General features: G+C 47.2%; 1 long non-coding RNA gene across 1 annotated transcript; it reads left to right on the top strand.

Moving 5' to 3' along the window:
* Window positions 1–1,140: 1,140 nt before the first annotated feature.
* Window positions 1,141–12,944, top strand: LOC311431062. Its single transcript, XR_014689216.1, has 3 exons — window positions 1,141–1,321; window positions 1,586–1,728; window positions 12,621–12,944. It is a non-coding gene; the product is annotated as an uncharacterized lncRNA (long non-coding RNA).
* The last annotated feature ends 1,113 nt before the right edge of the window (window positions 12,945–14,057 follow it).

Genomic DNA, 14,057 nt, shown 5'->3' on the forward strand with positions numbered 1-14,057 from the left:
ACTGTCCCAGTATCAGTGACACCCACATCTTGCTAATTTATATTGGATATGAAGATAATTACCCGTGACTTTAGGCAAGTAGGACAGCAGTTTAGTTTATGGAGAGTTCTGCAAAATACCGATGATAAAACACTGCAGCATCTGTACCGCTGGTTGCAAAGAGAATACTTTCTTGTCCCACTGCTGTCAAAAGCCTTGCATTATCCCCTGCCACAGCCATCCCATCACAGCCAAAAGCTTATCTATCTGAAGGGTCAGGCAGCTCCTCAAATAGGAAGACGTTGCACGATATTGAATAACAGCTCTGTTTCTACATACGCATGCATTTTTCACAGTTAATCCCTCATTCCTTTTCCTCACTCTCTGAGAGGAAAAGTTCAGGCATCTTAGCCTTGAAAACAGCTCTTTGCTGCCCAGACAATTAGCTAGATTTGAGATGCAACAGGTTACTCCGCAGAGGCATCGTTAGGGCTGGGGGCTGTGTATAAGAGGGTGCAGTATCACATTTTGCTGACTGCAGGATCAGTCAGACACGAGGTCCTGCCTGTGCCAACACAGCGAGCTAGTTCTCCAGCCCAGGCGTACCTACAGCCCGGCTTTCCCTCCGGGCCCCACAGCCACCTCCCCCTGGGTTTTGGGCCCCCCATTTCTGTGCACATCCTGGGACAACAACCTCAGCACCCCAGGACCAGCCTAGTCCTGCTCCTGCTCAGCTTTGCCATCGGCTTTGGGTGGGAACCGTGATGATTTTACACGCTAACATGCCCTTAATTGCATCTGCTTTTAGATGCCTCCTCCCCCTAGCTTGGCTGAGCTCAGAGCACTGGGTTCATCCTGTGCCTGAACGTATAGCAGCAGGTGACTGGTTTTACGTGCTGGTAGCGATGAGGCATAATTTCAAGGCTACAGGGCACAACGGAGCCTGGGCAGGCTGCTTGCCTGGGTAGGCAGGGGGGATTTGTAAAGTGGAGCTAATGGGGTTAACCCCGCACTCCCTTGCCTTTAGGGCTGTCCCAGCTTGCTCACCTGCTTTTAGTCAAGTGATGAAGAAGCAGCTGGTGCAAATCACCATTTTCATTACCGTTACATTTGGCCCTCCTGGAGGCAAGAAGCAAATTCGGAGTTGGGGGTCAGGGGTAGCTTTTGCCCTTCCTTTAGAAAGGACAGGATGGCTGGAAATGCTGCTCCTAGTGCAGGTTCCTCCTCTCTCTCTCATGGAGAGATAAAGAGCTGACGTACTGTTTGTCTTCAGGAGCTTCTTCTCTCCTCTTGTTGCTTTTTTCAACCTGAGGGTGCTATTTCTAGATAAATTCTTAAAAAAGTATGTAATTTGCTTTAAATTCTATAACTATGGGTTTAAGTTCAAAGACAACTGCTTTTCTTTTTTCTTTTCCCTTTTTTTTTTTTTTTTTTTTTCCTTCCTAAAAACCAAGAAAGGCTGTGCAGAAACATTCAGAGCTCAGCTGACGGTCAAAATGAGGTGGTGGTTCTCAGCGATGCTGCAAGGAGGGCAGGGAGCAGCAGTTGCCTATGGAGCACCAGAGAAAAGGAGGGTGTTTTGCTTGTTGTTTTTCTTCTTTACTAGTTGCTGGTGTCTCCACTGCAACAGTCCTGGGGAAGATTTTTCTGTGGATCACAGTGCCTTGTTGCATGGAGGAGCAGTTGTGTATTTGATACGTCTTCAGAAGTCGCATATTTACAAAGTCAGATGCTGACATCAAACACTTGGTAACTTAAGGAGATGGAATTGTATGTTATGCTGGTGTATCCTTCTCTTTTCCTCCATGTCTTCCCTTCCTCTAGATTAAAAGTCTGTTTTCCACTTTAACTCTCTGCTGCCAAAAATCATTTAAAGTAGGTTGTTCTCTTTTTCAGCTTTCTTTGACTCCAGTCAAAGAGTTAATCTATTCTACATATGCTAAATACAAAGCTTCTCTTCTGGATCAAGTGTTGCTTTGCAAAAGTCTGTCCTTCCCTCCCTTTTCCCTCCTCCTTTTTTTTTTTTTTTTTTTTTTTGAATCAAATTTATGGTTGCCTCTCCACAGAGTGCGACAGTTTCTTTTACTATTATTTTAAGTAAAAAATATAACTGCCGTGGTGTCCCACTTCCTGGATGACATTGGCAACCTTGTGTGTGGCTACTGACATTTCAAGAGAACCATCTTGTACGGGCAGGCTGTGTTTGGCTAAATTTAGCAAGCCACGGATCAAGTGGCAAGTATGTTCCACCCTGGGACCTATTTTAGGTAGGGACTCAGCATAGGCACCAAGAGGTTAAAAAGTTGTGTGGGGGAGGAGGAGGGAAAAAAAAAAAAAAAGACAAGAAGCAAAATATTTTGCAAGAATTGTTGCTATGTTCTGAGCTTCAGCTTGCGAGTGCTGAGGCTCTGAATCACGTTCACTGGGGAAACAGCTGCAGCTGTTTAAGATGCTACTGCTCCTCAGCTGTCTGTTACCTTCTTTTTGCAGGCTGGGGCCTTAGCACAAACCTTCCTCAGCAGCTTAGGCTCAGTGGACTGCATTAGGAACTGAAGTAAATAAGAAACAGGCACGGGCCCCTCTCCCCAGCGTTACGTGGGAGGGCTGGGGTGGGCATGGACACTGTAGGCAGGCACAGCAAGTTTCTGTAATGGGTCTGGAAAACTGCATTTATGTGCACTGAGTGCCCGAGAGTCCTGACTGTGCTTCGGCGTCCCAGATACTGAAATACGTGTCTACAGCTCAGCTGTGACTGGGTTAGTTAAAATTGTTTTGGAAAATTGACTTGGCTAAATCACAGAGAAACCATGGTGTGGACACGCTGGTCTGTAATTAATTGATGAGCGCTAACCAGATAAAAACCGGTTGTCAGCTCGCGTAAGTGCATTCATATGGGCTCGTGCGTGTTTAGCCAAGCAGTTCAAGCCCTGTTTTTATTCAAGTGCTTCTAGACCCAGTTTACTCCCTCCTGCAAAACCATATGTTTTCAAAAAGAAGATGTGAGGCTCTCCCAGCGCAGAGGTGCACGGCCATGTGCCCATCCTCTCCCTGCTGCCAGGGCTGCCCAGAGGTGGGAGATGCAGAGCAGACTGCTTCCCTGGGAGCCCTGCCAGCGACTGACTCAAGGCAAAGTATCTTGGGGACTGGCTGTAATGGATAAGAGCCGCACCCGGGCTGGTTAAATAGCACACCTGGTGCCGTCTGCTCTGGCAGCAGTTGGGAAAGATGCTTGGTGTTTCCTGGCATAGCCCCCTGACAGCGTGCCCGTGGCTCACCTGGGCTCAGCCGCAAGCAGTCCTGCGAGCTTGCACAGCTTTGAGGTCTCGTGTTGCCCCAGCCTGCGCGGGTGGGGAGCTGGCACGGTCCCTCTCCTTCCCCGCCGGAGAAGGGAGATGGGTGAAACTCGGCTGGGGGCAGCTGAGTCACTCGCTCTGGGGGCAGCTTGCTGCTTCTCAATGCAGGATCCAGGCAGATGTGAGCCATGGGAAGGGACAGCTGGCTTCTGGAGGGGATGCTGGGCTGGGAATGCAGAAGCGTAAGAAATTCCCTGCTGTGCTACTGGCCTCAGTTTCCCTTGGAAACAAAGTGGGGCTAATAATTACTCTATCGCAAAGTTCCAGGTCTGGAATACTGAATGCTACTTAAGGGAGTATTCATGGCACTATCATTTGTTTTGTGGTTTTATTTCCAGCAATAGCACTTACTAAAATGGAAACAATCTGGGGATCTAGCAGACTTCCCATCACGCAGTTTGTTTTCTTTCACGGAGCTCCTGTCAATTGATAAACTAGTTCAGGGTCTTCTATGCCAGCTGTTAGTGCAGGGTGAAAATGAGCACTGTGAAGATCTTAAAATGTTTTGGTATCATAGTCACAGGAAAAAGAAGAGGGTGTTCCCCACATCTTTGTTACGATGCACTGAACAGGCCCTTGTTACTAAACGTTAGCATGTGGGTTTTGACCAGCATCAAAAAAGGCATCCTGGCAATAGGGAAACTGGTGCAGGGAGTGATTCTGGTGCCCAGCGTTTAGGAGAGGTGCTTTTCGAAGCATTCAATACTCTTACTTGTCACAAAAAGCATGACAGTACTCAGCCCTAAAAAAAAAAAACCTTTTAATTCTCTACAAAAACAGAAGGCTGTGTTTAGCCATCTCCAGAATCCTAAAGTAGGGGGGAGGAGGGGAAATAGCCCTGAAAGGAACCATGCTTCTTCCTCCTGCTCCTGTCTCCCACCCTCCTCATGGGGGGCAAGGAGCCTAGGTTTTCCTCCTGAACCTCTCGGAAAAAGAGCAGAAAACCAATTTGATAATGATGATTTTAAGCTAAGCAAAAGATGGCAGAGTTCAACTCCTGAATACGTCACCTTGGCTTTATCTAGGGAGACCCAGGTAGGAGTACAGTCTTCAGATCAGACTCAGTCTCCCCCATTTTCATTTTTATGGATGTGAGCTGAAGAAGAAAGGGCTGATTCAGTCCCTGCTTGTAGGACTCAGCAGTGTTAAAGAGAGAGCAATACTTCAAGGCTGCTTGGAAAGAGAAGGAATTTAATTCCCACCTTAATCAATGAAATGGGCTCTTTCCTATTGATTTTGGTGAGTGCTGCAGCAGATGCTAATAAACTGGAGTGAAATTGCAAATAGACTAAACCTTGCTGAGACAGGTGGTAGAGAGGGGCTCTGTTGCCCATTTATGATGTGAATAAGGAAAAGGTTTCCAATGGAAATCAAGAGGTGCAAATACTTGAGCCCCAGGTCCAAGAACATGCTCCTGACAGGCAGCATGGGCTTCTGCTGGCTATTGACTTTTCAAATATGCAAGGACTGAGAAGAGTCAGTGAAATTACGGTGCACTTTTAATGATGGAGGAAGGCCGTCCTAATGTTTAATTGCTGCTGAACACACTGACTCTCCTTTTGCCTCTCTTCCTTGTCCCTGACTCTGAAACAAACCAGAGGGAACCAAAAGTTAACCCTATGCCTCTCACACCCCAAACAGTATTTTTTTTTTTTTTTTTTTTTTTTTTTTTTTTTTTTTTTCCTCTAGCAGGATCAGCTTGCTCAACCCTCTTGCTTTGGGGTGGCAGGGATGATTCTGCTGCCCTGAGGGAGAAGCACAGCTGTGGATGGGGCTTGTGAGAAGGAAAGAGGCACCACTCTGAGGGTGATTATCAGGAAAAAGTCTGCTGAACCTTGTGCTGGCAGCCGAAGCTGTTAATGAACAGGCTATGCATCTGCCGTGGGGTATAGGCCGCTGCGTTAATGTGTGGTGTTGACAAGTTTGCTGGCACACCGTCCTGTCAACAGAGGTGGCTGGGGTGCAGATACCTGCCATGGGCAGCTCTCCCCTCTGTAGGGGAGGTCACCGAAGCTGGCAGCACCCTTGAGTCCTGCAGCAGGAGTAGCCAGAGCTGCCGTCAAGATCTGAAGAGGCTTTCAAAAGGAGCATGAGCTTCAAAAAGGGACACGAGAATGTGAGCAAATACATCGCTTTGCGTTGTTTGATCTTTGTGCTCGTGGGGGGGGGAGAAAAAAGGAATTTATGCATTCTTGGTGAGGGATGGAGGGAACACCTTATTCAGCTACCAAAACGGCTTGTAACGGAAACTTGCCGCTCCCTGCATTTTTGGCTGGCTGCTGAGGTCAGATGGGATAACAGCAGTGCTGTGCTGGAGTTAGCATTTGTCCTAGTTACTGAGGAGAGAGCTCGGCCTTTCTGACACAGGTTGAAATCGTCTCCCTCTATGGACACATGATATTTAAGTCATTAGTGTGTGAGGAGACATTTATTGCTGAAGTGTTAAAGTGCTAGGAAGGTGGCTTTGGTACAAGTCAAGAGGATTGTTTAACTGGAAGCTTTCTGTTCTCATGCCACTTGTGTTGTGTTGGTGTGTGACCCTAGCTACACCAACAAGCAAAGGCCCAGCAGGACAGTTCATACAGCTCATAGCTTGGTCATTGCTTTGTCTTTCTTCTTTTCCTTTGGAAGTACGTTCAGAGCCAGCCACTCCTACCCTGCAGGTGATGGCAGAGGCGGTGCCTGGGGCACATTTTTTGTTTCATGATGGCCTTTCCTGTAACAGAGTCCAGGTGTGAGCCCTTGTTAGGGGAGAGGAGGAGCTGCCAGGTCCTCAGGAAAACTGCTAATTGGGCTGGTTGCCAGACAATCAGTGCTTGTGGGTAGCTCCTCTACTAAATTCAAGGAACTCACAGAAAATGGCTTGCTCATGAGCCATTTTCATAGCCCAGGACCCCTCTCCTGGTAGCCTTGGTGGGAAGCAGGGTAGATGCAGGCTTGCATGCATGCTTGCAGCACAGGTAGCATTTCTGAGAGGTGTTGAGCAAATTGCATGTACACAAGTTAGTTCTTCCACCTGGGCATGCTGTGCTATGTTCAGGGAGGATCAGATGTGTAGCACTTGCATATGGTGAGAAGAACTTGTGGCCTATCTGGCTGGAAAATTGGACACCACTGTCCTGGAGCACATAGCTTGCAAAGCCTCATTTGCTGGTAGTTTCTGCAACTGTGGCAGAGAAGGGCCAAGTTTCAGGGAGGAAAAAAAATGGCCATGAGAACTTTTAAATCACTAAAAAAAGACACAAGCACTGCAGTCTTTGCTATGACTCATCTGGGCTGTTATTTGAAAGAGACAGTCTGATGAGCAGTTGTAGACCTCCTTGCTCAAGGGGAACAGTACTCATTTGTGAACTCACTGAAGTCCTGAAAGCAGAATTGGTGTAGGTGAGTGGTTCCCATGCTGAGCCTCTGACCACTGATTTCCCTCCAACCACTGCCAGATGCAGCTTCAGGAGAAGCTAGCAGGTCATGGCTGGCTGCTTTCTTCCCACCTGTTGCTTCCACTGCTACTGAGCAAGTCTAAGAAGTTAAAATCCAGCAGATGTTTCCTCGTGGTTATCTTTCTCCTGCAAACAACTAATGAAATAGTTGCAAGAGTATCAGTGATTCCTGGATGATAGGGTTTTTGTGCTGCAGTGAGTGTTGCAAAGGGGCTGGGGAGGGTCTACAAGGAAAGCTGTTGCCTGCATTACTGATGTGAGTGGAGATAACTTCAGGATGTTTCAGCCAAGTTTTTTCCACTTTGTACTTTATTCCAAATTCACTGAGAGTCAAAGCACTGCTGTGAACTGCAGTAGCTTGTTCAGTCACCTCCACAAGCCATGTTCCTGTGGGGCCGTGCTGGGACATGAAAGTGCCAACAGGAGTTTTGTTAAGTCTTGCAGCGCTGCTACCTCCTCTCTGGAGATTACGGACCCATCGAATCCCGGCAGGAGCGAGTATGTCCCCCCAGCTCAGCAAGTCTCGGTGCAAACTGCTGAGGGAAGGTAGGTGTGTGCCATTTCCCTGCCTGGGAGCCTGCGTGGCAGGCACAGGGCAGGTGAGCTGCTGTGAAGGATTGTGGCTGTCCCCATCCACCACTGCTGTTTGCTCAGGGAGCAGGAGTCGGTGCGCTGGGCTGCGATAACACCTCCCTCCTGATAAAGTGCTCTTGTTGTTTGCCCGCTCGGTCAGAGCCAGGTAGGTGTTCTGCCTCGCAGTGCGCTGAGGGTGTAGGCTGTTCAAAATAAATTAATTAAAAGGGACTTTGAATGGGCTGGGGCAGGTGCCAAAGGGTTAAAACAGAGCAGTTCCGGTAGTTGCTGGAGGGAGAGAGTTGTATAACATCACCTTGCACAGAGCAAACCTCTCTGCCTTAGCCAGTCCTTTACCGCTCTGATGTGAGAGAGAAACACTCGTGCGATCATACAGCCATCGTCTGTCCTAAGGAGTCTTTATTCTTAATTCAGCCCAGCTTTTTGCGATGGTCTATCGCCATCCTCAAGGCAGGAAAAAACAAAAAACAAAACAAAACACCACAACACGACTGGCGAGGAGGTGGAAGGGAAATCAGGCGGCTTGTGGCAAGCCTCAGTAGTTGAACAGTGCCACCTCCTGGATGCCGTGAGAGGCAGGGATGTCCCCTGCCCGGGACAGGCTGTGCCCTGACGTGTCCCCCGCCCAGGAGCTGCCAGCAGGACAGCGGGTCTCACGCACACAGCGCCTCGGGGCTCCTGCAGAGTGCTGAGCAGCCTGGGGAAATCGGCTGCAGCTTATACCTTATCGGTATATGCACCTTACAGGCAGGATAGTTCCACTTCATGAAAAAATATCCACAAGACTTCGGTATTTTTTCATCGGGTGGGGGGGGTGGGTGTCTGCCCTGATCTCACCCTCCCTCCAAGGGATGGAGGGCTTGCATTATGAAACACTTTGCTTCATGGGGAGGGGGGCAGGGGAGCTCCTCTTTGGTAAGGTCAGATCAGTTTTTCTGATATTTAAACATTATTTATGATTAATTATCAAAAAGTGGTAACTAAACATACCAGGTAGGAAGCTATTTTAAAATTAAAAACCTGGTCCTATAACACTGGTCCAGGAAGTTTTGACATCAAAGCATTTCAGGTTTTTTGTTAATTTCTCATGAAGGGGGTGATCCTCTGAAGAGTTTTTCAGCACAGCATTGTTTTCTAACAAGCTCTTCCCAACAAGCTGTAGGGACACGTTGGGCTCACAGCTGAGGAAAAGGTGCAAGGGTTTACTGGTGTGAAGGGGTTACCCGCTGCCTTGTCCTTTGGGCTCCTAACTTCCCTATTAACACCAATGAATCCAGGGTGCTCAGTGCTGCTACAAATGCATCCTGAGCCAGGATGGTGTTAGGGCAGTGTGGCCCCTCCTCAAGGGGGCATCAGGTCTGCTGTGTCTTCCACTGAGGAGCTGGGGCTTGGGGCAGTGAGGAAAAGGCCATCCCTGGGAAGCCAGCAGGACGTGGCCCCAGCTCCGGTGGAAACCTCTGTCTGGGAGCTTTGCTCTACCGTGGGTGCTGTGTCTGTGAGCAGCCAAGGCAGATGCTCAGGCCCAGGGTGGATTTTCTGGGGTACACCAGCTGCTTCAGCATGCTCTCAAGAGCACCTAGAGATGGTTAGGACCTTATGGGTCCTAACCTATCTTCCCTCTCGAAAGAGACAGTTTATCTTTGCAGAGACTCTCACTTATGCAATGTAGCAGAGCATCTGTCTGATTTTTTCCCTCTGTTGTACCACTTTGGCAGTGTTCCCTCCCTACCTCCTCACTTTTGTCCATCCTACGGTGTTTTCTGTGGGTACAGTCGCTATGTAGGAAGCAGGAATGAGCAACCTGGAGCGGCAGAAACTTCTTGAAATTACTTTGTCAGAAAAGCCTGGTAGTGTGATAGAGCCTCCTGAATGGCACTTCAGCCGGCAGCGGGGCGATACGGAAACCTCAGCAGTGCTTTAATCACAAGGAATGCAGCCTCTGGGACTTTGACCCTTCAGCTGCGAAGAAGGATTTGTGGTAGGAAGCAGGCCAGGGAACTAACTGAGCCTGAAATAAGCAAATAAAACCACAGCACAACTCCTGTGTGTTGACAGGACCAGGAGCTCCTTCAGCCAGTTCTGCTGCTGAAGGACTCACAGCAGCAGAATGCAACTGAAGTGTTGGGCTTCCTTCAAATTAGATTGAGTCTTCCTACCAGCCCTTTCTGCTGTGTGACCACAAGTCTGTGTCTAGGAGGCCTCTCCACTTTTTTCATCTTTTAGACAGCAAACTGCTCTCCAGACAAACTGCTTTGCTTGGTCTGGCTGCTTCATTTTAGGTTGAGCAGAAGATGTTTCACACCTTAATATTCTTCTGTTGTTAGCTCTGTCTCATCAGTGTTTGGGGTTTTATTTTAAGTAGGAGGTTAAAAAACAAAACAGAAGAACCAGAGAGAAACAACACAGAAAATCTGCAGAAAATGTGCTTCATAATCCTGATAGAGATCGCAGTTGTGTGAAGGTCTGCCCGAAGAGACTGTGATTGCAGTCAAAACAATGCAGAAAAATTTCCCTGAACTGCCTCACAGATGAACTGGGGGACTGGACGTGATGTGTTGTGCCTTTGTGTGTGTGTGTGCCACAGGGTACTCAGGTGTGATTTAAAGTTTGAGGTACTTCAGGGTCTACTTGAATTAAAGCTTCTTATCTTGGTTGTTTTGGGGATTTGCATCCGTTTTGCTCTTTCTTGCTGGCCAGCAAATGCCAGTGTCAGAGCGGTTTGCTATTCAGACAAGATTGAGAGACTTGTGTGAGCAAGCAGCAGTGGTGTGGAGGATAAAAACTCTGCAATGTTGTTTCCTTGCCATATTCTGCAACTGCAGAAGCAAAACTCATCTTAGCAGTGGCTTCAGGCCTGCTCGTTTGGTTGTACGCATCATCCAGAAGGTAACAATATGTTTATAAACATGTCTTCTGTTGTGTGTTTACCTTTAGAGGTGTTGATGAAAGAAATAGAGATGGAAAATATTGTGTATTCCTGATCTGGATCTACAGTTCCCTAACATACAGGGAGAACAAACCAAGCTATGAATAATAAATACAAGCTCTGGGGCAAAACTGCTTTCCATTCATAAAATTCGGTAAAGGCTGAGTAGTAATTTCTAAGCATGTTGAAAAACAACAGGAACTCCATCTTGGGACCAGAAAGCTTCTGATGGCTTCTTCAGCTTTTGCTATGCCACTGTTAATAGGTAAATTGGTTCAACTTTGATTTTTATCTAGAGACAACAAGGATGTCTCCAGCTGACTGATGCAGCATGGTTTAGTTCCCAACCTGAGTAGTGTGAATTTGAAAAAATAAAGGAAAAACAAAACCCTTTTTTCCTTCTTTGATTTTTCTCTTGGCTTTCAGAATGGGAAAACCAAATAGGTTAGCGGGAGCATAACTTGAATAAATCAAGTCGGGAGAACAGATGAAAGCTGTAGCATTGTGTTCTGGGCTGAATTAAAAGCTATTGCACAGACCCTGACATTTCGGAGATGATGGGGTGGTGATTCACATCTTGTGATCTGATGTGGTCCTGCAGTTACCCAAGGGGTTCTCCGGGGCAACAGGCAGAGAGCGCTCCTTGCAGGGAGGTAAAGCACCGTCATTTGATTGATTTGATCATACTTCAGGATTTGGGTATTTCAGTAAAAGGCATCTCGAGCATTCAGTAGGAAATGATTATGACTTGCTCTCCTCCCGCCCTGGAACAGGTTTTCTGTTTGTCAAGTGGCTAAGGAGGTGAAGCTTTGCAAGGGACAAGAGAGCACCCTAGATCAAAGTATCTCATTTTTCAAGGTATGGCTGCATCTAACTCTGAAGAAACAAATCAGCATGGTGAAGAACAATCTGTGCATTTTATCACTCTGACCTCAGCTGTAAAACTTGCCATAAGAAAGCTAATAAAATGGGAGCCACACAAGCAAACAGAGGGCACGGGATTATCAGCAAACATTTATTTTGGCTCTGGTGGAGCCACTCTCCCGATCAAAGCGGCTGAAGTTTGAACCTCTTAAGTTGTTCCCTGCTTGGTTTGGGAGTGCCTTGCTCCTGCAGTGATGGCATCAGTATGCTCTGTGCAGCTGAGTGGAAGAGGGAAGATATGGTAGGGAGAAGGAAAATGTGTGTGAGGCTGTTGTACTGCAGTGTAAGACAACAGTAGCTTATTTTAGCTTTGCCAGCCGCTGCCTGGGTTAGGAAAACAACCTAAGGCTTATTGTTTAACTAGATAGTACAGGCATTATCATAGGGCCAACGGGATGCTTTACCATCTTGCAGGCTCATGCCTGGCAGACTGAGAAGCTCTGCAACCCTTATCATCAAAATACCCCGCTGGCAGAAATCCCCCAGAGCCTCAGGCAGGGCTCTTTGAGAGCCTCTTCTTCTGTCTGATCTCTTTGTTCAGACTTTGCCCCAACTGGAGATGCTTGAATCCCTCTTAGCGATGTCTCCTGGCTGAGGCTATCTGCTCCTCCGTGACCCTGTCAGGCTCCTTGGTTGGTGTCCTGTGACTGGGGGGGTGGGGTGGGGGTGCTCTCAGTCTCACTTGTTGGGGAAATTTTTAATGAACTTCTGGGAGCAGCTGACATGGGTGAAAAGCACTGTAATGGTATGGAAACAGAAGGAGGAAAAAGTTTTAAGGCCTCATGAGCAGGATCTTTCTATGCAAATATTTTGTTTCACTGTATAGGTTTAAGAGCAGAACAAAGGCAGCTTTATTTCTGACTTCTGTTGCTGTTTGTTTTCTCACTATTTTTATTCCTTCTGTATCTTTTTCCTTGCATGCTGTTGGGGAAGTTGTTGATACTGATATGCTTCAGATCAGGTCCAGTTTAAGGCCAGCTCCTCATATGTTTAAATCAGAGTGCTGAGAGACAGATGGGGGAGCTGGGCTGAGAATATCTGCTCATGTGATGGCTTTTCTCACTGGGGCAGGACAGCCCTTAAGAGCCATGCAGTCCCTGTCCCAAAGAAGAGAGCAGGGGAGTGCTAAGGGAAGAGTTAGCCCTGTAAGTGTTGGTCTGTAGAGGATTGCATTACATGTATAATGCACATTTGAACAATTCTTATTTTTAAATGGCTTTATGTCACCTAGACAGAGCTAGGTCAGGGTAATAATATTCTGGGGGGACCTTCTTGGAGGTGTGGGTATTGGAGTAGGGGAATACAGCAATCTGGAAGGCTGGCAGAGCATAGAGGGAAACCTCTTTGTCCCAGGGGACTGCATGTGACTTTCTGTCCTCTTATCTGTCCTCTTATCTTCCACAGCCAGCTCTTGTCATGTGAGGAAGATGCTGCATCCATCACATGAGGTTTTCCTGTTCATGGCTGCTTGAACACTGACACGTGCTCCAAGTCTGGCAGAGGGCTTTCCTGGAGGGGCATCCCGCCCTCCTGCTGTGCAGGAAGGGGGGTTTCTGCAGTGTACAGCCACATAATGATCCTTTGTCATAGTTCACTACATGAGAATAAAGATAACTTTGTGCTTTACCTTCCCTGTGTCCTCAAGGAGAACTGGCTAGAAGTACTCGGGTGCTTGTTTCTGCAAAACTCAGCTGCCTACTTGCTTGGGCTGCAAACCCCTGGAGGATATCTCACCCTTGCACAGCTGAGCTATATTCAGTATCTGGATGTTGCTGCAGTGCCCTTATTAAGCTTTTTGAGGCTATTTCAGAAAAGGTAACTGCAGTGACTGTCAAGTGTGTTTGAATTCAGGTGTGACAGTGTGACTACAGCACAAGCCTGCCGGGATAGCAAGGAGTTCATTAGCTGTTCTGGGATCAAGGAAGATGAGCCCTGTTTTTTTTTTTGTTGCTTGACCACGCACAATGGTTGCTGATGAGAAACAGGAATTCAAGCAATAAGCTGAGGCTGGAGGGGCAAATGTTGTTTAGCTGCTGCCAGAATTGAGGCTCTGTAATGGGTTTGAGTAATTCAGGCATCAAAGAATCAGTGACAGAAGATCTCAAGGGCAGAAGTGTGATGCTTCCGGTTGAAATTACCAGTTTCTGGGCAGCTGAGACCTCCTGCTTCTGCTGCATTGGTTCCAGGGGAGCACCATGTGGAGGCGAAGGCTGGTTTTTTTGCTGTGTTTGGCTGGGCTTGCTCCGGAGTGTACAGAGCATGGCACATTTGACTAAGAGGAACTTGGCTATTATGGGATTTTTTTTATTTTTTTTTTTAAAGCATAAGAGTTTAAAATAGTGCAAGTTTGTTTTCCACCTGGTGAATCTTTCATCAGATAAAAAGACCAAGAGGCTCAGTGGCTAGCATTTGGGTTTTACTCAGGCTTTTGTTCTGGAGTTGCAGTGGAAGGGAGCTGAGCAAGCAGACTCTTGTGCAAGTACTACTGCTAAATGCAGCTTTGTTCATTTCATCTTAAGGTCTGTCTCTTCTGATATGGGAATCATAGGGAGAGGTGAACCTAAACTACTGAGGTGAAGAGAAACTGAGTTTGTATCTGTGTTGTGGTACAGTTTTATTAGTTATGAAAACATAAAACGTAGCAACTGTGGTGACTTGGACAAACTATTTCTAAAGGAGTATCAGTGCATTAGAGCTGAATCCTGATCTGGGAAGTGGTGGACAAAGCTGTAATGGGAACTTCCAGCATTTTTTTCCCCTCTCCAAATCAGGCTTTAATAAAAATGGGCTGAAACCACAGGATGTTGTTCTGTCTTATCCCATATTGTGGCGCTTGCTGGT

The sequence above is a fragment of the Aythya ferina genome (assembly GCF_964211825.1).
Source record: "Aythya ferina genome assembly, chromosome: 2".
Lineage (NCBI taxonomy): Eukaryota > Metazoa > Chordata > Aves > Anseriformes > Anatidae > Aythya > Aythya ferina.